The 26,200-nt window shown below is 28.9% G+C and overlaps 1 protein-coding gene and 1 long non-coding RNA gene across 8 annotated transcripts in view; one reads left to right on the top strand and one right to left on the bottom strand.

The window, feature by feature from the left end:
- The first annotated feature begins 16,923 nt into the window (after nt 1–16,923).
- The window catches only part of LOC122849204 (scavenger receptor class B member 1), a 192,162-nt gene continuing 182,885 nt past the window's right edge, over nt 16,924–26,200 (top strand). For 5 of the 7 annotated variants that reach the window (XM_044147830.1, XM_044147832.1, XM_044147831.1 and 2 more), the window contains exon 1: nt 16,976–17,380. The gene's annotated coding sequence lies outside the window, so the exon portion shown is untranslated. Of the gene's footprint in view, nt 17,381–26,200 lie in introns of all 7 variants that reach the window. The other 2 variants (XM_044147835.1, XM_044147833.1) reach the window with 2 other exon arrangements.
- On the bottom strand, nt 18,782–19,897 carry LOC122849206. Its single transcript, XR_006373534.1, has 2 exons — nt 19,484–19,897; nt 18,782–18,902 (listed from the first exon to the last, which is right to left on the bottom strand). It is a non-coding gene; the product is annotated as an uncharacterized LOC122849206 (long non-coding RNA).

Consider the following 26,200-nt stretch of genomic DNA (forward strand, 5'->3'; position numbering starts at 1 on the left):
ATGTATTAAAAGTGAGGTTAGCTGTCAGAATCATCTGTACACGACTGTGAGATTTTACAATTCTCACTCAATTCCGACACACGACTGTGAGAATTGTAAATCCGACACAATTCCGACACAAATCCGACAGACGTAGGACAGTATATTTTTATTTTGTATTTAATATAAAAAAAAGCATTTTATTAATAAAAATTTTTGTTCAATATTAAAGTTATAATATTTTAATAATTTTAGGCATATTAGATTTTTTTTTTTTTTTGAATAAATTTTGACAAAAAAAATAATTGGAATCGTCTGTGAGAATTTACAATTTGCAAAAATTTTTGTTTAATAATAAAATTATAATCTTTTAATAATTGAGGGTCCGGATGCAATAACTCGCCGAGCGCTCGAAGTCAAAATTGCGCTGTGGGTGAATGGGTAAAATTGAAAATAAAATGAAATATAAATAAAATGATAGTAAAAATACATATTTTTCTTCAATAAAATTTTTATAATAATTAGTTATGGAGATAAAATATAAACGAATTTTTTTTCTTTTTCAATAATATAACCAAGATAACTTCTTCAAAATTAAAAATTCTTGATTTTTGACTGTAGCTCCATTATAAGCTACCGATTGCAACGTATGATCAAAAATGTATTTATTAATATTGTTTATTTTTTTATATGATTGTTTAATGTCGATGAAAATTCATTTGTCTAACTTTGAATGAAAGAGTCGGAGTTTAATATTGAGTAACTTGTCAGTGGCAATAAAGCAGTATCAAGAAGTTTTATGTTTTTTTATTAATTATTGACTGAGTTATTAATTTAACAACAAATTGCGAGCTACCGTTACGGCTATATATGCGTGATCGTCAGCCCCCTCTCTCGCGAACGCCTATGTTCACGCGCCTGTATATCCATATAAATACAAAAAGTTTGCGCGCAATTTGTTGTTAAATTAATAACTCAGTCAATAATTAATAAAAATATCTAAAAATTTCTATAAAACTTCTTGATATATTGCTTAACAATATTGCCACTGACAAGTTACTCAATTATTAAATTTCTCTGACTCTTTTTTCATTCAAAGTTAGACAAATTGAATTTTTCATCGACATTAAACAATCATATAATAAAAATTGAACAATATTAATAAATACATTTTTTGATCATACTGTTGCAATCGGTAGCTTATAATGAAGCTACAGTCAAAAATTCAAGTTAATTTATTAATTTTTAAAGAAGTTGTCTTGAGTTATATTATTGAAAAAAAGTATTTTTTTCGAAAAAAAAAATTTCGTTTATATTTTTTATCTCGTTAACTAATTATTATAAAAAAAAATTTATTTGAAGAAAATTATGTATTTTTTAATTCTATCGACGACTGTATTTTTATTTTTTTTCATTTTTCAATTTAAATTTTTCCTATTTTTCACCCACAGCAACATAGCGTTTTCTTGACTTCGAGCGCTTGGCGAGTTATTGCATCCGGACCCTCAATTATAGGCATATTAAATTTTTTTAAAATTATTTTATTAGAAAATTATCATTTTTTGGTTTTTTTATGAGGTTAAGAACGGTTTTTTTATAAATACTTTTTTTTCAAAACTAATACATCCAATCAGTTTCCCATGTATTTGGTATTTTTGTAACTCAAATGTAACTTGTAATGAAACCATGTATTTGGTTTCCCATATGTTTCCAATTATTTTTGAAGTGAAACTTCTTTAGAATGGGCAGTAAAAAAAAAAAAAAACAAAAGATGGTTGCAACGAAAGTAACGGTATCAAGGTAAGTAATTTTAAATTATTTTTCATCTTGTTTTATTTATTTATTCGCTTGACAACGATACAAAAAAATTTGTTTAAAATTTTCGTTTCATAAGAGATTCAAGAGATAAAGGTGAATATTAAGGTTAAAACTTTTATTATATACAATATATGATTTATTATGTTATTTTTGATCAAATAATAAGTATTTAAAATTAATCTGTTAAATAAACAAATAATACACAAGATAATAGTTATTCAAGTGCTTGACATAATACGACAGCAACATCATAATCACAATACCAAACAACAATAAATAATATGTGGATAAAATGTGGTACCACGCGAACGTAAAGATAGCAAAGATGGTACACTGAGAAAAAAAATGTCTGCATTTAAGAGAAAAGTTGCTTAAATATAGCAAAATTTTGCTTGAAAGTTTTAGGCTTTGATTTAAAAAAAAAATGTATTAAATTGAGCATAATATTTTTTAATTAAAGCAATTTATTTGCTTTAATTGAGGACAGTTTTCTTTTTATTTAAGAGAAAAGAGAATTAATTTAAGAGAAACTTTGCTAAAAAGGAAGCAAAAATATCCTTTAAATCAAGCGAATAAGCGGTCTAGTTAAAACAAAAGTTGCTAAAATTAAATGACATTTGATTTTATTTAATGGGTAAATCGTTTAATTTAAGGATAATATTGATTGAATTAATAGAAAATTGTTTTTATACAAATGATAAATAAATTAATTTAAAAAAATTATGAATCAATTCAAGACAAAAAGCGATTTAGTTAAGACACAAGTTGCTAAAATTGAGCGACATTTCATTTAATTTAATGGGTAAGTCGTTTAACTTGAGGAAATTATCAATTAATTTGAAAAAATTATGAATCAATTTAAAGCAGAAAAGCGTTCTAATCAAGACGAAAGTTGCTAAAATTGAGCGACATTTCTTTTAATTTAATGGTTAAGTCGTTTAATTTGAGGATAATATTGATTAAGTTAATAGAAAATTGTTTTTATACAAAAGAAAAATGGATTAATTCAAAAAAATTATGAATCAATTTAAAACAAAAAGCGATCTAGTTAAGACACAAGTTGCTAAAATTAAGCAACAATTGATTCAATTCAATGGGTAAGTCGTTTAACTTGAGGAAATTATCGATTAATTTAAAAAAATTCTGAATCAATTTAAAGCAGAAAAGCGATCTAATCAAGACAGAAGTTGCTAAAATTGAGCGACATTTCATTTAATTTAATGGTTAAGTCGTTTAATTTAAGGGAGTTATAGATTTAATTAATAGAAAATTGTTTTTATTTTTGATTAAAAGAAATGAAAATAAAAAAAAAAATTATTTTTTTATTTTTCCTTTTTTTTCAGGACTTATTTTATTTTACACTTGAAGATTTAATTGTTTTTGTCTAACCAGCCTCGAACCTCTGCCTAATCTAAACTTATCTAAACCTATACTTTTAAAAGCCAGTGCGTTACCTGTCATCGCGCGTTAACGTATCAGAACAAATTATGAAGCCCTTGAATCAAAATTTCATCACATCGATAGGCTGGTTGGTTTTATTTTTTTACATGTAATTGTTTAAATTTTATTAATATCTTTCTGTCACTTTATTTAACTAGCAAAGAAAAAGAAAAAATACCTATCTCACTATAGGCACTTAGTTATTTTATTTTAGATGTCTTCTTAAAATATTTTATACATATATTGTAAAAATTTTTTCTTTCTCAAAATCAGTTGAATATTTATTTCTAATTATTTCGAGAAGACATCTAAAATAAAATAACTAAGTGCCTATAGTGAGATAGGTATTTTTTTTGTTTTCCTTTAAGCTAGTTAAATAAAGTGACAGAAAGATGTATTAATAAAAATTTAAACATAAAATTTACATGTAAACAAAATTTACATGTAAAAAAAATAAAACCAACCAGCTTATCGGGATGTGATGAAACTTTTGATTCAAGGGCCTCATAATTTTGTCTCTGATACGTTAACGCGCGATGGTTCAGGGGGTAACGCACTGGCTTTTAAAAGTATAGGTTTAGATAGGTTTAGAATAGGCAGAGGTTCGAGGCTCGGTTAGGACAAAAAAAAAAAAAAAAACAATTGAATCTTCAAGTGTAAAATAAAAATAAGTCCTGAAAAAAAAGAAAAAATAAAAAAATAATTTTTTTTTTTATTTTCATTTCTTTCAATCAAAAATAAAAACAATTTTCTATTAATTTAATCTATAACTTCCTTAAATTAAACGACTTAACCATTAAATTAAATGAAATGTCGCTCAATTTTAGCAACTTCTGTCTTGATTAGATCGCTTTTCTGCTTTAAATTGATTCAGAATTTTTTTAAATTAATCGATAATTTCCTCAAGTTAAACGACTTACCCATTGAATTGAATCAATTGTTGCTTAATTTTAGCAACTTGTGTCTTAACTAGATCGCTTTTTGTTTTAAATTGATTCATAATTTTTTTGAATTAATCCATTTTTCTTTTGTATAAAAACAATTTTCTATTAACTTAATCAATATTATCCTCAAATTAAACGACTTAACCATTAAATTAAAAGAAATGTCGCTCAATTTTAGCAACTTTCGTCTTGATTAGAACGCTTTTCTGCTTTAAATTGATTCATAATTTTTTCAAATTAATTGATAATTTCCTCAAGTTAAACGACTTACCCATTAAATTAAATGAAATGTCGCTCAATTTTAGCAACTTGTGTCTTAACTAGATCGCTTTTTGTCTTGAATTGATTCATAATTTTTTTAAATTAATTCATTTATCATTTGTATAAAAACAATTTTCTATTAATTCAATCAATATTATCCTTAAATTAAACGACTTAACCATTAAATTAAAAGAAATATCGCTCATTTTTAGCAACTGTCGTCTTGATTAGAACGCTTTTCTGCTTTAAATTGATTCATAATTTTTTCAAATTAATCGATAATTTCCTCAAGTTAAACGACTTACCCATTAAATTAAATGAAATGTCGCTTAATTTTAGCAACTTGTGTCTTAACTAGATCGCTTTTTGTCTTGAATTGATTCATAATTTTTTTAAATTAATTCATTTATCATTTGTAAAAGAACAATTTTCTATTAATTCAATCAATATTATCCTTAAATTAAACGATTTACCCATTAAATAAAATCAAATGTCATTTAATTTTAGCAACTTTTGTTTTAACTAGACCGCTTATTCGCTTGATTTAAAGGATATTTTTGCTTCCTTTTTAGCAAAGTTTCTTCTAAATTAATTCTCTTTTCTCTTAAATAAAAAGAAAACTGTCTTAAATTAAAGCAAATAAATTGCTTTAATTAAAAAATATTATGCTCAATTTAATACATTTTTTTTTTAAATCAAAGCCTAAAACTTTCAAGCAAAATTTTGCTATATTTTAGCAACTTTTTCTCTCAGTGTAATTTAAATTGTATAGGATTTCAAGAGACAATTAATGACACCGAAATATTATCAAAACCCAGGTAGGATCCCACAAGGGTGAACGGCCGTGCCAGGCTTGTTACAAGCTTGTGTTTCCTAGCCTTGGTGGACTAGAATGTGCCTAGCTTGGCACAGAGAATTTTTCCAGTCATTGCACAAGACTTGTTAATCTAGGCTTGTACCAAGCCTGTGTCGATTGTTATTTCCAAGCCTCACACAAGGTTAAAAATTCCAAGCTCGTGTCAAGCTTGTATTTACAGTCATTGCACAAAACTTGTTATTCCAGGCTTGTACCAAGCCTGTGACAATCGTTAATTCCAAGCCTCACACAAGGTTAAAAATTCCAAGCTCGTGTCAAGCTTGTATTTACAGTCATTGCACAAGACTTGTTAGTCCAGGCTTGTAACAAGCATGTGTCAATCGTTAATTCCAAGCCTCACACAAGGTTAAAAATTCCAAGTTCGTATCAAGCCTGTATTTACAGTCATTGCACAAGACTTGCTAGCCCAGGCTTGTACCAAGTCTGTGTCAATCGGTAATTCCAAGCCTTAAACAAGGTTGAAATTTCCAAGATTGTGTCGAGCCTGTATTTACAGTCATTGCACTAGACTTGTTAGTCCAGGCTTGTAACAAGCATGTGTCAATCGTTAATTCCAAGCCTCACACAAGGTTAAAAATTCCAAGCTCGTGTCAAGCCTGTATTTACAGTCATTGCACAAGACTTGTTAGTCCAGGCTTGTACCAAGCCTGTGTTAATCGTTAGTTCCAAGCCTCACACAAGATTAAAAATTTCAAGGTTGTGTCAAGCCTGTTTTTCCAGTCACTAGACAAGCCTTGTTAATCCAGGCTCGACACGAGACTGTCCCTTTGATTTTTCCCGCCCTCACACGAGCCTCGTAATACAGCCTTGTTTCAAGCTGGTGCCCATTGTTTCACCAAGCTTGACACGAGACTTGACTTAAGCATATATTTAACTCAAAAAAAAAAAATTATAGTAATTAGATATATAAATTTAATATAAATTTCAAATAAAAAATATCAGGCTTTGACTATTGTGTGAGGCATTCGCGAGGACTGTGTGTTTAGTCTCAATAGAATTTATTTAAATAAAAAATTTTGACGACCACTTTTATCAATACCCCGATGGTCGACATGATAGTGCATTGGACTTCCACGTGAGAGGCCCCGGATCGATCCCGCGTCGCGTCGCTAGTTTTTCGTTTAATTATTATCGTTTAATAGAATTGTCTGAATTAAAAAATAACAATGTCGGAATTATTAAATTAACAATAATAATAGATTAACCATAATAATTTATTTATATTTTTTTTTAAATTGTTTTTGGAAGCTTGAGTCAAGCCCGAGGCACAAGCCTTGGCACAAGGCTGGAATACGAGTCTTGGCACGAGGCTGGGATACGAGCCTTGGCACAAGGCTTGTCATCAAGCTTGTAACATAGGCACATTTCCAATCACTTAACAACCTTGGCACAAGCTTGTAGCACAAGCTTGTGCCAGGCCTGGCACAATCGTTTACTCCTACCTGGGAAACATCTGATAAATGTACTGGTAATTCTAAATCAGTAAAATTTAAAATACGACTAGATCCTATACCAATGTCTGGTAATTTTCATGAGACTTGTACTGGTGGTTGTAATAATATTTTCAATCAAATAATGAGTATTGAAAATGAATTTGTCAAATAAACAAATAAAACCCAAGATAGTGGTTATTCAAGTGCTCGACATAATACGACAGCAACATCATAATCACAATACCAAACAACAATAAATAATATGTGGATAAAATGTGGTACCACGTGAACGTAAAGATAGCAAAGATGGTAATTTAGATTGTATAAGATTTTAAGAGACAATTAATGACACTGAAATATTATCAAAAACATCTGATAAATGTACTGGTAATCCTAAATCAGTAAAATTTAAAATAGGACCAGGTGCTATTCCAATGTCTGGTAATTTTCATGAGACTTGTACTGGTAGTTGTAATAATATTTTAAATCAAATAATGAGTATTTGAAATAAATCTGTTCAATAATCAAATAATACACAAGATAGTGATTATTAAAGTGCTTGTGCTTGTTATGATCGTGCTTGCCATGATCGAAATGAATTCAAGATCTTGAATGAATTTGTTAAGGACAAAAAAATGGAACAGATGATTAAATATTGAATCATTTAATGAAACAACAACAACAGGAGTAAATAAGAATTTAATAAATGATGTACCGAGTAGAAATCAAAATAACAACAACATTATTGATCATATATAAACAGCAGCAATCATAATAGAACAAATACATGGTGGTGGTGATGGCGGCGATGATGCACCATCATGTGTTTGTGGTTAATTCGCTCATAAAAAAGATGTTGAAAAAATCGATCAATATTTGACATTAAATTTTTTTAACATAAAATAGTTCGTTTTGTTTTTTTTTTTTTTTTTTTACGGAGGCTAGGAGCAATAGGCTTAGCCGTAGTCTTGAATTCATCGGCGAAAAAAAAAAAACGCTCATATCTTACGAACTAAGTAACCGAGAGACTTCGTACTAGGCTCAAAAGAAGCGCATTAAAAAACTCTATCGCCCGCGTAATAGGTTTTTGTGCTCTATTGATAATAGTTTTTAATCAAAAAACTAAAATGTAAATTTTGAAAAAATTTTTTTTCTTACTTAAAAATTTGTGGTGTCTAAACTTTCCATCAGAGAGTATTTATCACCAAAGGTTTTTTGTTCGTGAATCTTTTCTGTTTTATATTTCATCATTCTTAAATTATTATTTATGTAACTTAAAATAGTACATACGTTTTCATGTGAAAATTTTACAAGTTATAAAAACGGCGCAATAAATAACTCGACGCAAAATCATAGTAGAGACTTCGTATTAGGCTCAATTTATGTGTCTCAAAAAACTCTATCGCCCGCTTTGCAAAATTTCTTTCCATTTATAATAGTTTTTGAGGAAAAAAGAAAAAAACTATAAAATTAAAAAAAAAAAATTCTGATCTTTAATTTTTTTTCTCGAAAACTGTTATTGAGAGAGAAAAAAACCCCTAATGCCGTCACTAGATTTTTTTTGAGGCACATAATTTGAGCCTAATACGAACTCCCTATCTTGATTATAACAAAAGTTATGGCTCTCCGAAAAAAAACTTAAAAACGGCGCAATGAATAACTCAACGCGAAAACAAAAGAGAGACTTCGTATAAGGCTTATATTTTGCGTCTCAAAAAACTCTATCGCCCGCATAATGGGTTTTTTCCCTTATCTATAATAGTTTTTGAGAAAAAAAAAAAACCTTCAAAATTTGACAAAAAATTCGGATATTTAATTTTTTTGCTCAAAAACTCTTATTGAGAGAAAAAAAAATCCGTAATGCCGTCACTAGATTTTTTTTTAGGCGCATAATTTGAGCCTAATACAAACTCCCTATCTTGATTATAACAAAAGTTATGGCTCGCCGAAAAAAAAATAAAAAAAACGGACCAAACATGTCATCATAGAGTTGAAATAAAATGTTTATAAGGCTCCAAAAAAAAGCTTTGAAAAACTCTATTGCCTTTCTTTTAAATATGAACAATGTTTTCGTTAATTAACGGTTAAAATATGTCTAAGCAATAAAAATAACAATGGCCCTAGCCGGAGTATTGAAAATTTTTAATTTTCAACGGGTAACGCTGCAGGAATCGTGTAGGAATCGCCAAGCATGGAAACATGGCCATACACTGGCCGATAAATGGCAGCCCATGATTGGTAGCCAAGCAAGGGCCATTAATGGGATATACTTGGCAAACGATCGGTCCATTATTGTGTTGCCAAGATTGGCAGTCTTGTCTTGGCCAACGTCTGGCCATTAATTGGCTGGCCATTCAATGGCTGCTATTCATCGGCCAATTCATGGTAAACGCATTGCTGGCCATTTAATGGCTGCCGTTCATTGGCCGATCCTTGGCAAATTCATGGCTGGCCATTTAATGGGTACCATTCATCGGCCAATTCATGGCAAATCCATGGCTGGCCATTGAATGGCTACCGTTCATCGGCCAATTCATGGCAAATTCATGGCTGGCCATTTAATGGCTACCGTTCATCGGCCAATTCATGGCAAATTCATGGCTGGTCATTTAATGGCTACCGTTCATCGGCCAATTCATGGCAAATTCATGGCTGGCCATTTAATGGCTGCTGTTCATCGGCCAATTCATGGCAAATTCATGACTGGCCATTAATGGCTGACGTTCATCGGCCAATTCATGGCAAATTCATGGCTGGCCATTTAATGGCTACTGTTCATCGGCCAATTCATGGCGAATTCATGGCTGGCCATTTAATGGCTACTGTTCATCGGCCAATTCATGGCAAATTCATGGCTGGCCATTAATGGCTACCGTTCATCGGCCAATTCATGGCAAATTCATGGCTGGCCATTTAATGGCTACCAACCATCAGCCAATTTTTGACAAAAAAAAAAACAAGACAATAGAAAAAAAAAAAATCAACAATGGAGCATTAAAATTAAATGAATAAATAAATATATTTGTATTTGAATGATCATCTTCAGAAAAGTCTACCAAGTCTACGAGTGAACTTAATTACTACAAGAGAACAAAAAACTTCCGAAATATATATATCGCGCTCGTGGCTCAGTTAGTTAAAGCATAGGTTTAGTGTAGGTTTAGGTTTTCGGTCGAGAGTTCGCGCCTGGCGAGAGGCAGGAAAAAAAAAACATTTATTATAAAAAAAAACAGAGTTGGACTCGATAATCTATATATATGCAATTGAAAAAAAAAATATTTTTTTTATTTTTATTTATAAAAAAATTGATTTCGCAAGTAATGGGCCAATCTTGGCAAATGTTAATGGGCCAATCTTGGCAAATTTTAATGGGCCAATAATGGCAGCCAATATTAGAATGGTGTAACGCGCCAGGCCCGGCGTATGAGTGGCCCATTAATGGCAGCCCATTAATGGCAAAATTTCGCCATGCATCGGCCGTTGCATGGCCGTGTTGTAGTCTCCTACACGGGTGGCCACATGCCCCAACAAATGTTACCAGGTCTTTTTTTTCATTCAAATATTGAAGAGATAGCTACTCAATTAAAATCAAATTTATTTCCATTATAATTTGTATTAATTTTATTTATATTTTTCAGGCTGTAACATGTAAGATTACGAGGCTGAAATTGACTCAATATTCAATAATATTGAAAGCTTAAGTCATCTAAAGTTGATATATCGGGAAAATATTAAAAGATATCATCCCGACAAAAATCTTGAAGATAAAAGCAACTGAAAAAACTCAGTATTTCATGAATATATATACATAAAATAAAAAGTATACATAAAATAGTAATAGAAGTGTTCGGCTGACTAGTTGTTCAATAAATAAATATTTATATAAAACTATATTCTGTGTTAAGTTTTTTAATTAGAAGTTCATTTACATAGAACCTTAATATTATAACTAATCAATAAATTTAAAAATTTCTATCATAATTGTTAATGACTGAATGAACATAATAGTTCACTCGGAATGAGAGCGAAAAAGACAACTAGTCAAAAATATATTAATGCAACGAGAGATTGCTATTTATTACTATTTATTAGAATTACTAAAGAAGTTTCACTTCCCTGTGCGTACAATAACACACATCTTTTTTTTTTGTTAAAATTTATTCAAAAAAAAAAAAATCTAATATGCCTAAAATTATTAAAATATTATAACTTTAATATTGAATAAAAATTTTTATTAATAAAATGCTTTTTTTTATATTAAATACAAAATATAAAAATATACTGTCGTACGTCTGTCGGAATTGTGTCAAATTTACAATTCTCACAGTCGTGTGTCGGAATTGTGTCGGAATTGTGTGAGAATTGCAAATTCTCACAGATGATTCCAATTATTTTTTTTGTCAAAATTTATTTAAAAAAAAAAAATCTAATATGCCTAAAATCATTAAAATATTATAACTTTAATATTGAACAAAAATTTCTATTGATAAAATGCTTTTTTTTATATTAAATACAAAATAAAAATATACTGTCGTACGTCTGTCGGATTTGTGTCGGAATTGTGTCGGATTTACAATTCTCACAGTCGTGTGTCGGAATTGTGTTGGAATTGTGTGAGAATTGTAAAATCTCACAGTCGTGTACAGATGATTCTGACAGCTAACCTCACTTTTAATATATAAACAGAATTGAGTTTTTTCAATAAAAAAATTATTTAAAAAAAATTCTAATGTGTCTTAAATTATAAGAATATGATTTATAAATTTTTAGACATAATATTTTATTTGTTAAATGCTTCTTACTATTTTTTTTTGTGACTTAGAAATTCTTATAGTCGTGTGTCGGTTTTGTGTCTTTTTTGTATGAGATCAGTGCACAAACCGACTGTCGGATCGGTGTCGCCATTTTCGCTAGAGATTGGTTGCAAAATATGAGTAGCATTTGGATGTAAAGCAATCAATTCTATTTGCAATTGTCTACATAAAGTACATAAAGCCAATGTCATGTGAGAAGAATGACCATCCAGGTACAAAATAACTGGAAATTCAACTTTGTTTTTTATCAACCAAGGATGAAAAATGTTGCCAATATATTCGTAGTCATCCATCCACTTTCTGATCTACCAATCCCCCAACCACTTGGCATTCTTGTAGCAATGCTAGCTGGTATTCTAACGTAATTAAACATGATCATTGGTGGTGCTATTTCACCCTCAGCATTACCACAAAAAAGTGTAGTGAGACATTCTTTCTCATCATTATTTATAAAATTGTATGTTGTTTTATCAGTTACTTTTACGAGGACTTTACCAGCTTTTGGAGCCAATAAAAAAGCTGACTCATCACAATTGTAAATTCGACTACCATCAATATCAAGAAGATTTTTTTCATTTAAATAAATTTTGACTTTGTCAAACCATCCTCGAATTTTTCCTTCTGTCAAAGAAGATCGAGCATGAGTGAGATTTTGAGACATTCGTCTTGTTATTTCTGGATGACGACGACAGAAAGCTTTCTACCAATGTCTTTCAGGTCTATTATCAGTAAAGATGGTATTTTTTTTCATTGTATCTAGCAATATTTTCACATTATTAAGAAGTTCATCTCGACTGATTGGAAAGCCTCGGTCACTCATATAAAAAATTCATTCTAAAAGTTGCTTTTCATCTTCAACACCTAGAACACACTCTGGACCTGGTCTTCCAATATGTTCGTTTAATTTTCCATTTATTTTGTATAACAATTATGAACGTGGAATATTAAATTCTCTACCTGCTGCAGCTACATTACTTCCTGGTTTAACAGCATTCTTTGCCTTCTCGAAATCATCTTCAGTATAATTTCTGCTTTTTAATTTTTTAGGAGGCCTAAAAAAATATAAATATATATAAATAACTATCATTATTGTTATTTTTGTTATTATTTTTATTATGGTCATTTTACAATTATTTGAGTACAAAAAGTCAAGTAATAATCCAAGCAAGATAAATAAATTTTAAAAATTTATTTATTTCAATTATTTCAATAAAATTAAAAACAACTAAATATTTTAGGTTAAACACACAATTATTGACACCTGGACAAGGCTGAATTTGTGTCCCAGTTATTGGACTATGTATTAATGAATATAAATATATATTTGAAAAAAAAAATTAATTATTTAAATGAATAAAGCATACTTTTATTTATAATATGAAACTAATAAAATAATTTTTTTACTTACATATTGAAGCATTCAACTTGATAACTGGTACTCACTCTAACCTATGTCACTAAGAATTGCCACAAAGTTTCACAAAATTATGCTTGGAAGCGAGCACTAATTTTCATAAAAAGAACTGAAATATTTATAATAATAAAATGTTATTAATTTCGACTCTGAGTGTTGAAGAATTAATTAAATTACCGATAATGAGTATTGCAAAAACAATTTGTTGAGTAGAGAATAAGTTCTTAATTTTTTTACATGGAAAAAAAGAGAAATAACGAACAACAGGTACAGTGTCCACAACAGGGACATTCACCTTATTAAGTATTTAAATAAAAAAGTTCTACTACTTTATGTTTTAGAAGTATTCAAAGTCTTATTAAATTTTGAAGAGAGTGAAACATTAAGTATTTTTGGTTATCAACTTACTCGATCGAAAGATTGGTAATCCAATGATGATGAAGAAAATGGAAATGATGAAGAATCTATCGACGACGAATAATTAAAAAATTGATATTTTTTTGATATATAAAAAAAAAAAAAAAATACTATCTAAGTTAGGAAAGAAAAATATTTAAAAACCCATTGTTGAATTGAAAGAAAATTTAAAAATTTCAAAAATGAAAAATATATATGTTTCATTACGGCAGCTATTCATACGAAATATATTGTTATAAACAATAACAATTTTCCCTATTTAATTAAAAAAATTATGTTAATATTTCAAAATTGTTGCTGATTTTATTTATTATTTTACCTTTATAAACGTAAACTTAAAAAAAGAAACATTAAATGACCACTGTGACAAAAACAAAAACTTATTTATCTAAGTTAAAGAATAAATTCAATAATTTATATTTTTTTCAAGTTTATTTTGGAAATATAAGTAATAATGCATCTACAATAATTTTGTTAAATTCAAACTATATCTTTGAATAAATTTGGAAATTGTGTTTCTCCGAATAAAAACTAGATTTTGAGAATCGCTGGCTTTTTCCCCCAAATTTTAAGTTTGGAGGAATAGATGGCGCTAATTTTCTAGTAGACGTCCATTAGACATCTTGCAGCGTAGCATTTTGATATCGTTTAGACGTCTTGAACTGACGTCGGTTTGACATTCTATGTCCAAATTTGACATTACTTTCTACCTGGGTTAGTTAATAAAAATATAATAAATACGATCTTTTGTTTACATGATAATACTTGCAGCATCAATCAAACTCTTTTTATAATAATTAAATTCAGGACCCGTTTTGAAAGTATCGATAACTCTAAGAATCGCGAAATAAAATAAAAAAATTATAATATAAAATTGATACACATTTTTTTAGAAATATAAAAATAATTTACGTTACGCTTTAAAAATTTTATTTCGTCTTCAATATCCTCCTAAAATTGTAAGTCCATCCCTTCATTTTTGACTCGTTTATTTACTCCTTGAACAATCTGTAACCTTGTTTTTATATCTTCAATATGTATCTGAACACACTGAAAACAATTATTAAAAATTGATAATACTTAAATTTAAAAGAAAACTTTAATAACACAATACTGGCTTTTTCTTGAGGATGTTTCGAATTTCTATCCAATAAAAAAATTTCGTCATCATTTTCTATCTTGAGTAATTCTGAAGTTTGCAATTGAATTACACATCTGATCAAAAATACCATCAATAACTAATTACACTTACTTCTCTCTGTAATCTTAGTATTTCACTTATTAATTGAATCATTTTTTTTTTTTCTTCAACTGTTACAGTCAAACCGTTTTCAACAAACTGTTTTTTTATTTCACTAAAATGGGAAAAAAATATAATAATAATAATAATAATAATAATAATAATATCTCAAAGGTCAGTATTTACGTCATGTTGATGCAAAATGAGTGACAAAAAATTATTGATATATTCTGAGACCTTGTTATTTACAGAGGTTAAGTGTCTGCGTTTCATTGAAAATAACATCGAAAATCTTAACTTTTCTGAAATAATGAATTGAATCATTTATCAAACCACTAGCTCAAATATCTCACAACTGCCAAAAAATTAATTTTAAATATTAATTTATGGTTAAGAGTCGCATTCAGTGTCTTTTCCAGATGCATTATCATATAGAAGGAAAAAAAAATGTTGTATAAACGTTTGAACAAAAAAAAAAATCAATACGTCTGTTATTTTTCCCATTATAGATTTTTAGTAATTATATTAACATTCGTCCTTTATTTCATAAAAATATTCATTAAAATGAAGAACAAATCTAACTGTTGTCATACATTGATCAAATACATATCACCTCGAATAGAATAGATGTAAACAAGTCAAAGGTAATGAAGGGGCAAAGATCGAGGATGAAACAGTAGTTATTTTTTATTGTATTATGTCATTATTTTGCCGATCTTAAACATTTGCAAAATCAGTTAGAGGCTAGTCACAAACTTTATTTTATGCGCATTATCAATTGATCGATTTTTTTATTTTCACTTGCTTCCAGTAACTACACTAGGTACTCAAATATAATAGAATGATTCATGCACAATGTACAAGGTTCTATGAATGTGATCACCTTAAGTTATTCTTTGATGTGAGTTTCATTTATCATTCTACTTTGTTATAAAATTACTCGATTTTATTTGTTGAGCAGAATGATACATTATCATTTCAAACATAAGTTGAAAAAAAGAAAAAAGTATTAGCAAAAATATATATTACACCCAACTTGATGCTCCCTATTATTTTCAAACCTATAAAAAATTGACTCAAGGATTTTTTGTTTTGATAACAATTATTATATATTCGTATAGTTCATGATTATAAAACTTTGAATTCTATTCAGAATAACTACACAAATTATTATCAAGACATTGTTATTTTCATTATATTTTTTGAAGAATTTACATCTTACAAATTTTTTAAAACTTTTTTCTGTTGATATTACAACTTTTTCTCGCAAATGAATATAAAGTATTGATACAATTATGAGGTTTATGCATAAGAGATACATAACGAGAGATATATCAACTTCACACAGGTTCTAAGAGAGTACAGAGTGAAAGTAAAAACACACGTTTCGTGTCAAAGTAAGACTCATTAATATGACGATAAATACTCCAAACTTTGTTTTTAATTTTATTTTTCCTTTATTTGTGAGTATCGACGCTGTTATTTACTAGTTTAAACTGAAATTTATACTTGAATTCCGATTCATTTATTTTTACTTATATCACCTCAAAAGATCAAGTTGAGCTATGTGTTTTTTTTTTGACGAACCCTAGTAAAAAATCAAAGAACACGATAATAAGTGTATCCATAGTATGATTAAGACCATAAAACCAAGAAAACAAAGTCTAGTCTTCTTGCCTAGAACTTGGAATAAATATCAATTATTTTCAAAACTATTCTAATTATAATTAGTAATTTATTTATATGATTTCATAAAATAATTGTATAGTCAATTCAACTGATATTATGTCAATATGACTGAACACGTCATTAATGTGGTATAAGTTGGTATTTTGTCGCCTTAGCCAAGTCATGAAATTAACGTTAAATCTTCGCTGACATTAATATTGGAAAGTTCTGTAATTTGATCGTTGCAACTGAACATTAGTTTTGTAAAAAAAATTGGCAAATCTGAAGTATCACCCATATTTATATTTCTTTTAGCTCAAATTTCGGACATAATATTTTACATATTAGAAATAAAATTGCTAAAGTTGGTAGAGGTTGGTAGATTGTGTAATGCATCGTAGAAATAATTCCTATTCAATAAGATATTGAGAAAATACTTTAGTGAGATCGACGAAATTAGTTTACCATCTATACTAAACGTATAGTTATAATAACTAAATTATTTGTAAAATGACTGCATCGTATATCCGTTAATAACATTACGGACATTCAGAATACTGCTTAATGCATTTGGTGAGGATGTTTAATGACCATTAAGTACTTTTATTTTTCTAGCTCATTCGGTATACGCATGGTTTCGAATAGTGTATCTACGAGCGTCTACCAGATAGTTCCCTACCACTATTTGTTCTTTGGCAGATCGGTAAGCGAAACGATGTCGGGGCACTGTTAGTGATTGCTACACAGTGTATGCTCAATTTACCAAGGCCCACAGCACTAATAGCCGAAACAGCACTTTCCATTCTACCGGGCCCCTATATATTAACTGATAAAAGAACGCAAACTCTGATAGTTAAAATGAACTCAACAGACTACTGGACACAGTAGACTTTCTTTTTTCTCAATTTAATGGAGTATTATACAAAAAAAAAAATCAGTGGTGATGTGCTCAGTGTTCGACTTGAAAGCGTATAGTGTTAGTGATTCGATTTTGTTTTCCCCTATCTAATAGCTTAAAAAAGTTACTCAGCATCTGAAAGCTCGAAAGTACTACATTAAATTTGCGATCGCAAAGGTAAATCAATAAGAAAATTTATATTTCATCGTTAAAATGGATAGTTTTGCATCAATGATAAAAAAGTGATATTTTCTAGTATTTTGTATTTTAAAGTTTGTAAATCTATTTTACTTTTTAAAATTGACTCGTAGACGTTTGAAATACCCACGTGTATTGAAAAAAATGAATACGCTTAATGCTGCGCGACGAGAAAAGATTGCGTTTTATTACTTATGGAGAATGTCGATGGTCAACAGCCGTTAAATGTTTTCAGTTACGTAAAAGCGAAACTCAATCTGATACAGCCTTTTAACAAATGCACAGGTGTTTTACTGAACAACTATCACGTCATCAATCATCATTAGTTGTGTTTTTGCTTATCCAATTTGTATCATTTTCAATTAAAATCCCACAAATTATCAAGTTTATTTTTGATAAATATTTTCGTTTATTATAAAAAGAATATTGAAAAATCTGGAACCAGCAAAACCTTGTGCAATAAAAACCATTTGTACGATGAAGTGAATTGAAATAAATTACTCTCACATAAGAAACTTTTCGTGAAACTTTTTACACAGAGTTTAATTTTTTTATGCTCTATAGTACGGGATGACATTTTAAGCAGAACAGAAAAATCTATTGTGTAGACAGCAAACTTTACTATGTTCGAGATTTTTATCAATACATTTTATAATACTTTCATTGCTAGAAACGAGTATGGTTAAAATAAAAAGTACTATGCTACAAAATTTAAAATCACAATAATCAATTATACTTTAATGCATCGTGAACTTTGCTATGTTTTTGAGGAAAAGAACTACCTTCTATATTAAGTATTTGTTTTTCAAGCTAGTAATATATATTTATATATACCTGGTAATCTCGATCGAGTAATTGACTTTATATAAAAATACATACACTGAGAGAAAAAGTTGCTAAAATATAGCAAAATTTTGCTTGAAAGTTTTAGGCTTTGATTTAGAAAAAAAATGTATTAATTTGAGCATAATATTTTTTAATTAAAGCAATTTATTTGCTTTAATTTAAGACAGTTTTTTTTTTATTTAAGAAAAAAGAGAATTAATTTAGAAGAAACTTTGCTAGAAAGGAAGCAAAAATATCCCTTAAATCAAGCGAATAAGCTTAGATCGCTTTTTGTCTTGAATTGATTCATAATTTTTTTAGATTAATTCATTTATCATTTGTATAAAAACAATTTTCTATTAATTCAATCAATATTATCCTTAAATTAAACGATTTACCCATTAAATAAAATCAAATGTCATTTAATTTTAGCAACTTTTGTCTTAACTAGACTGCTTATTCGCTTGATTTAAGGGATATTTTTGCTTTCTTTTTAGCAAAGTTTCTCTTAAATTAATTCTCTTTTCTCTTAAATAAAAAAGAAACTGTCTTAAATTAAGAGGAATGACAACCTTTCATTTTGACCTAACTGTTCCTTTATTTTTACCAACAGAACCACATTCGCTCCATCTGTGAGTCCCAATTGTATTCAATATTGGGACATACTTTAGACGATCTGGTGGTAAAATCACTTATATTTATTCAGTATACCAATTTGTCCGTACATGCATTATAAACAATTATAAAAGATTAATATTTATTTTAGACATCATTATAACTATCATATATCCCCCATTAATACTACTTTTATTATTACATAAGTCCACCAAATAAATTTGATAAGAGAAATAATATTTTTAATCAGTCAGAATTTATTAATTCATGATAAACATCAGGTATTCAGGTATTCTTCAAATCGAAAATGAGAATTTTTCGACGAAGGTCCACCTAATTCCTTTATATATAAAGGAGCAAATTTATATAAAAACTAGCGCATGCATTTTTTATATATGCTTTTCTTATCTGTGTTTATCGTTCCGATTTTGAATTTTTAAGTAGTTGAAAGTTAAATATTATCTCCAAATAATTAGAACCCATGCAAAATTTTACAAAAATTAAGATGTTAGAATAAAAAAAGAAGTTTAAATTTTGAGGATCAGTTTTCATGCATTTGATGCAATCGTTTCCCAAAAATAACATGCTGCCAATAAAATGATAACCAATAGAGAAGAGATTAATTCTAGAGCTTTGTCTTACTATTTTTCCAGTCATATTTAGATTATCCACGATAAATATGCTTTTTTATATACTGATTCTTTTTGATTGTTTTTATTTTATCGATCAAGTTATTCATAACCACAAAAAATTACAATGCTTACACTTGCAGTTTTATACTAAACACTAATCCGATAATTAACCATATGTTTTGCGTTTCAAATTTACCTAACTTACATTTGATTAAGTGTAAATTACTTAATTTTATAACCATTAATTAACTTTTTATGGAATTATTTTTGACACAACAATAAAATGCCAATTGTTAAATAAGTCCCAAAACATAACAAAAATAGCATACCCAGCGCCACCAATTTAATTTCGAGTTCCCCCGGATAAATTATCATTGCTGGTAAAAAAAATTTTTTTTTTGTAAAAATATAAAAAAATTTTTTTAGTATTTTGCAAATAAAATAGTGTCATGATACGAATAATTTTTTAATCAATCTCGTAAAATTTCATAAAATTTAATTAAGTTTTAGAATAAAAAAAGTTGTTTGGAAATTTATTTATTGTAAACTCCGTCGATAAACGAATCTTTAATTTTTTTTGTTAAATAAACAAATTCTGATTCTGAACAGTTGAGAATTCATTATGTATCAGCAATATTTGGAAAGATTAGTTTTTTGATATTATATTTTCATGAAAATTCAAAGACTAAAATTTATTTAATTTCAAATAAAAACGCCACACATACTTGACGCTTCTGTTTGTAATAATAATTATAAATTCGTTTTCAGTCTAATAGCACATCTTTCTGTGAAGTCTTTTGATAATATACACTGAGAAAAAAAAACCTCAAAAATTGTTGTGAGAGCCCAACAAACTAGAGGCGAAATCCTATCCTGTCGCTTTTTGTTGTGCTGCATCAAAAATTGTTCTATCGTTAAACAAAATTTGTTGTGCTACAACAAATTTCATTGTATCGTTGAACAAATTTTATTTAGCTGCACAACAATTTTTACCATCCAATAATATTTGTTGTGTTGCTCAATAATATTTGTTCGGCTGCTCAATAAATATTGTCCAGTTTCAAGGCAAATATTGCCCTGCTGCACAACAATTTAATTTTCGGGTGTTATCGGTAAGACTCGGTCTTGTTCGTGTGCCCCGGTATATCTACATGGCATTGTGTGGAATTGACTAGTCAGTCTAAGTCAGTCTAAGCTGTCTAAGTTAAGATCAGCTTTTGTGTGACTGACTTTTTAAAAATAAATTAATTAATTCCAAGATGTCAGGTTTTAATAACATTTTAATAATTGAATTATAGACTAAAATATTTGTGAGCAACTGGATAAATAACAAAATTTGATATTTAACAAATCACATCAACAATAAAGTATGAAATTATATGAAAAAGACAAACATTACCTGCATCTGTCATTTTAATGCAGAGATTTTTTATTTTAATCTGTAATAATTATAAATATGAAAAATAAATCAAAGCATCGTAATTTCAATTAATTTGTTCCTCAAATATTTTCCTTCTTATTTTTAGTTATCATAAGGGAAATTTATTCCGTAATTTTGAAAAAAAAAAATTTAATATGGTTTTAGAATTTTTGTTATGTGGAATAATAAAAATTATTAAACTAAATACAAAAATTGTTGTATGTTCAACAGTTTTTGTTTGGAGCATAACAAGTTTTGTTGTATGTCTATTAATTTTTGTTTGGAGCATGACAAATTTCGTTAAACAGCACGGCAATTATTACTCTGCCAGATGAACAAAAACTGTACTACCGGCAGAACAAATATTATAGAGCTTCAACTTCGCCTCTACTTTGTTGTGCGGCACGACAATTTTTGTCCTGTTTTCTCAACAATATTTGTCCTTTTTTTTTTCTCCGTGTACAAGGCAAATAGTATAATATGACAGAGTATTTTCCCGGACAGTTCTTCAAAATTAATTGAAAATGATTCAGGTTATTATAAGTTTATACACGGAGAAAAAAAATTATTATGTTTTACTATGCTACTGTAGTACCGGGCGATGTTTTCGGATTTTTGATATAATATAATATTTTTTTTTATATTCTTTATTATTTATACTATATATTTTAATAAAGGCACATAGTAAATTACATCATTTGTAATCAAACTATGGAACAAGATGTTTTTTACTGAAGTGCTATGTGTAAATTAATGTTTATTATGTTAGCATAGTAGAATTGACAATTGACGCTCGTTAAAATCATCATTCAGTACCTAAATTCGAACAATATTATTTATACTACTCATCAATTTTAAAAAAATACGATTCCCGATTTAATTTTTATTGTGTGTTTTATATTAATTACGATATTTGAAGCGAATTTTACTATGTTCACATGGTGAAAAATGCAGAAACCCGAAATACCAAACAAAAGAGTCAACTTTACGTTAATTCCAGTTAAGTCCCGTAGCTGAGCGGTCTAAAGCGTACCCGATACAACGTCAACACATACTTCGTCGGTTCGATCCCCGGTCAGAGTGCGAAAGAAAAAAAAAAAAAACAAAACAAAAACTCCTGCGTAATAATACAACAGAAAAAAAATTGACAATTTTTTAAAATATTTTTTAATCAAATATATTTTTGACTATACAACATAGTACTTTTTATTTTAAACATGGCCATTTTTACGATTGAGTATTATGATACTTACTAAGTCTGATTAAAATTCTCAAACATAGTAAAACTCACTGTTTACATGATAAATGTTGCTAAATTTCCCACAACATCCACCAGTACTATAAAACATAGTAAAATCCAGTGTTTTTTTTTTAGTAAAACCTAATATTTTTTTCTCTCCGTGTATTGTGAAAAAAAATTATTGGCCACTTTTTTAATTTCGATCGATTGTTTTTAAACTTTCATTTTATTATAAATATGTTCACTAGCGTTATTATTTTATCGATATGTGGTATTATTTACAGTTCTCATCGATAAAAATTCATATTTGACTAAAAATACAACATTACATGATTTTTTTCGAATAAATGAGACATAAGCAGTGTCTTTTCCTTTCCATTCTAATTATTTTGATAATGAAAAAATAACGACCAGAAGTTAATATCAAAACGTATTCCCGGGAAAAATTATAATTGCAAGCTGTTGTCACTAAAAATACGATTTTCCGTTAACTACTTTGCAAGAAATTTCAAATGAGAATTACAAACGTAGAAGTAAAAATTACAAAACAAATAGTAAAAACTGCGTTACTAACAGTTCCTGGCATCATTTGTGGGAGTTATTGGTATAATGATAAATAATTTTTACTATAAAGTTTAGTAAAAATTTGGCCATTGACTATATACTATACTAAGCCATTACATTACTTAATTTTATTGTAACTTTTCTACCTTTAATGTGTACATTAAAAAATTCTAACATTATGAATTTTATATAGCTGTCATCGCGGTACAGCTCACCTATATTCTAAAAATTTACTCAAATGCTTTCAAGTCAGCCGGTAGTTAGTTCAATAGTTTGTTAATGTAGCAATACTTGAAAAAGCCAGAGTCATGATTTACCAAGTGTATGCATCCAGGGAAACGGATATCCCGAGTGGAAATTGAATCCGGCTTGGCCGGATCCTGATCCGAATCGGATCCAGTATGGCTAAGGTAATCCAGATCCGGGTTTCCTGACCCTTTTCGGATCCGTTATGGCTAAGGCTAACCGGATCCGGCTTTCCTTACTCTTTCCTGATCCGAATCGGATCCAGATTGCCGGACTTTAATCGGACCTTATTTTTTTTTTTCAAAGTTATCTCCGGGTTCAGTCAGGTTTGGCTAAGGCTAACCGGATCCGGCTTTCCTCACTCTTTCCTGATCCGAATTGGATCCAGATTGCTGGACTTTAATCGGACTTTATTTTTCTTTTCAAAGTTATCTCCGGGTTCGGTCAGGTTTGGCTAAGACTAACCGGATCCGGTTTTCCTTACTCTATCCTGATCCGAATCGGATCCAGATCGCCGGACTTTAATCGGACCTTATTTTTTTTTTCAAAGTTATCTCCGGGTTCAGTCAGGTTTGGCTAAGGCTATCCGGATCCGGCTTTCCTTACTCTTTCCTGATCCGAATCGGATCCAGATTGCTGGACTTTAATCGGACTTTATTTTTCTTTTCAAAGTTATCTTCGGGTTCGGTCAGGTTTGGCTAAGGCTAACCGGATCTGGTTTTCCTTACTCTATCCTGATCCGAATCGGATCCGGAATGCCGGACTTTAATTGAAGTTTGTTTTTTTTGTCAAAGTTAACTTCCGGATTTGGTCAGGTTTAAGCCGGATCCGGTTTCCCTGATTTGAAACGGATCCAACTTAGAAGTATTTGAAAAAAAAAAAAAAAATTAATTTCAGAATGTCATTTTATTTTTTGATAATAATAAATACATTGTTGCATATATATAGTATTAATCATATCAAGTTTTTCTATTGTAATTTTGAAATAACTTTCTACACTTGTAAAGGACTTTTGATTTTATGGATTCCACGTACGCCGCCGTGGTCAATAGGATAGAGTTGCCGACTTTGAACAGAATAGCCCCGAGATCGATCCCCGCAAAATCCGGAATTTTAGTTTAGTTTAGGTTGAATTTTCTAAGATAAAAATATTGTTAATAATGATTGTTAAAAAAAATAATTGAAAAAAGCAAATATATTTTTTTTTTTTAAATCAAAATTTTTTTAAAACAAAATTCGGATCCGGTTCAAATATAAAATCGGATCCGATTTGGATGTAAAATCGGATCCGTTTTGGATGTAAAATCGGATCCGTTTTGGATGTAAAATCGGATCCGATTTAAATGTAATTTTGGATACATAATTTGGTATCCGATTTAGCCACGGTGTCCTTATTGTAACCGGATCCGGTTCACCGGATCCGATTCGGAGCCTAGCCGGCGTTACATTTTCAGTCCGAATCGGATCCGGCCAGCCTGATCCGATTTGGATATGTAATCAGGTAAACTGGATCCGTCCTGGATCCGAATCGGACTGAAATTTCCACTCGGGATATTCAATTATACTCAAATATACTCAATCATTTTTTAATCGAAATTTTAAGATTGGCGGGAAACAAGGTAGCTTCTATACAGAGTATAATGCGTTCGGTAGTGCTCCTCCGCTTTTCTTATTTAGTTTTTTTATTCAGGTAAATAAATTACGAGCTTACCTGTAATTTGGTTTTTAATCAAATAAAATAAAAGAGGAAGTCAAGTGCGTGTCGCATCCATAATGTTCCGTGGGAGGACTGTAGCAACTGTTCAATTGAACTAAATAATTGAATTTTTTAGGGTTTTGAAAGAATTATTACAACTATTAATTCTGTTTTTTTCTTTTGGTTTTTCCGATTTTACGTTTTTTTGCTCTTTTGCCTTCAATTATGCTCAAATCATTAACGTTATCTTTGTCTACATGTTAAAATAAGACATTCTTTTTGATAGTATATTTTTCTATTTTTCATTCATTTTTTTCGGCTAATCGATTTTTTCAAATTTTTCGTGATAAACTCTTATGAACCCAATAAGTCATTTTCTCAACTAATTTATGTTTTTTTAACTTTTTTCTATCGTTTATAGGTCACAAATACATTAAAGTTAAATTTTTTTTTTTTCTTTGTGGTTCATTTGTATCATCATCATTATTGTTACCGAGTTCATTTCTCTCTGTTTTATGTTTTTCTATATCGTTTACGAATTACTCGTATGGATTTTATCTGATTAGCCTCATTTTTTGGATAACTTTTCGTATTTTTCTTCACGACAAGAAATCCTAGAGCAGGCTATTTTTGAAGGAATTTTTTTCTTGGAATAATCTTTGATTCTTATGACAAAAAACGAATGGTCTCAGATAATTTCTAATTTTGCAACACGATTGATATCGTTCCTTTTTTATATTACAGATATTTTCTCGTAGATTGTGTGTGCACAAAAATTTCTTCATTATCATTATTGTATTTTTTAATTAACTTAAGTTAATTAACGAAAAGAAATAAACTCATTTAGTAATATAAAAATGAGTCGTACCAGATTGATCTAGCTGCCTTCATGTTGTAAGCGATTTCTTGCTTCATGCCTTCTGAAACAAATAATCCAGGGCATTCTATTTTTTGAGTTAATTTTTTCTACAATTGAATTTTGATTGTTCAATCAGCCAGGAGACAGGGTAATTTTTTGATTTTGCAATCTGATTGATATTGTAGATTTTTTATATTTTAGATATTTCAATGTAAATCGTTTTTGAATAGAATATTTCATTCTCAATATACATTATGGTGGACCAAAAAAAATTTTTTTCGTTATTTTTTTTTTGCTTTGCGAGTATATTTTTACTAGGAATGGAATAAACTCTCTGTAATTTTTTTTTATCTTTTTTCCAAAAAATTTTGATTTGTGATTTTTTAATTTTTAATTTTTAAGGATTTTTTAAGAAATATACTAGCTTTTGCAGGATTTTTACTCAAAAACAGTGGACTTAATCAAAAAAATTATCGAGACAAAAAAGTTTAACTTTCATTTATAGTTTACATAAAAGAACTTTAAAATTTTTTTGAATAATTCTACCACTATGATTTGTTAAATAAACAATTAAAATCGATTTTTCCCAAACTTGACCCTATTTTTTTCTGTTTTCTATGAATAAATAATTCTTGGAACATAAGAAATTTTCGAGAAAATTATTAGCTTAGCATTTTTATAACTTGTTGAGGTACGAATAAA

Source organism: Aphidius gifuensis, linkage group LG2, assembly GCF_014905175.1.
Source record: "Aphidius gifuensis isolate YNYX2018 linkage group LG2, ASM1490517v1, whole genome shotgun sequence".
Classification (NCBI taxonomy): domain Eukaryota; kingdom Metazoa; phylum Arthropoda; class Insecta; order Hymenoptera; family Braconidae; genus Aphidius; species Aphidius gifuensis.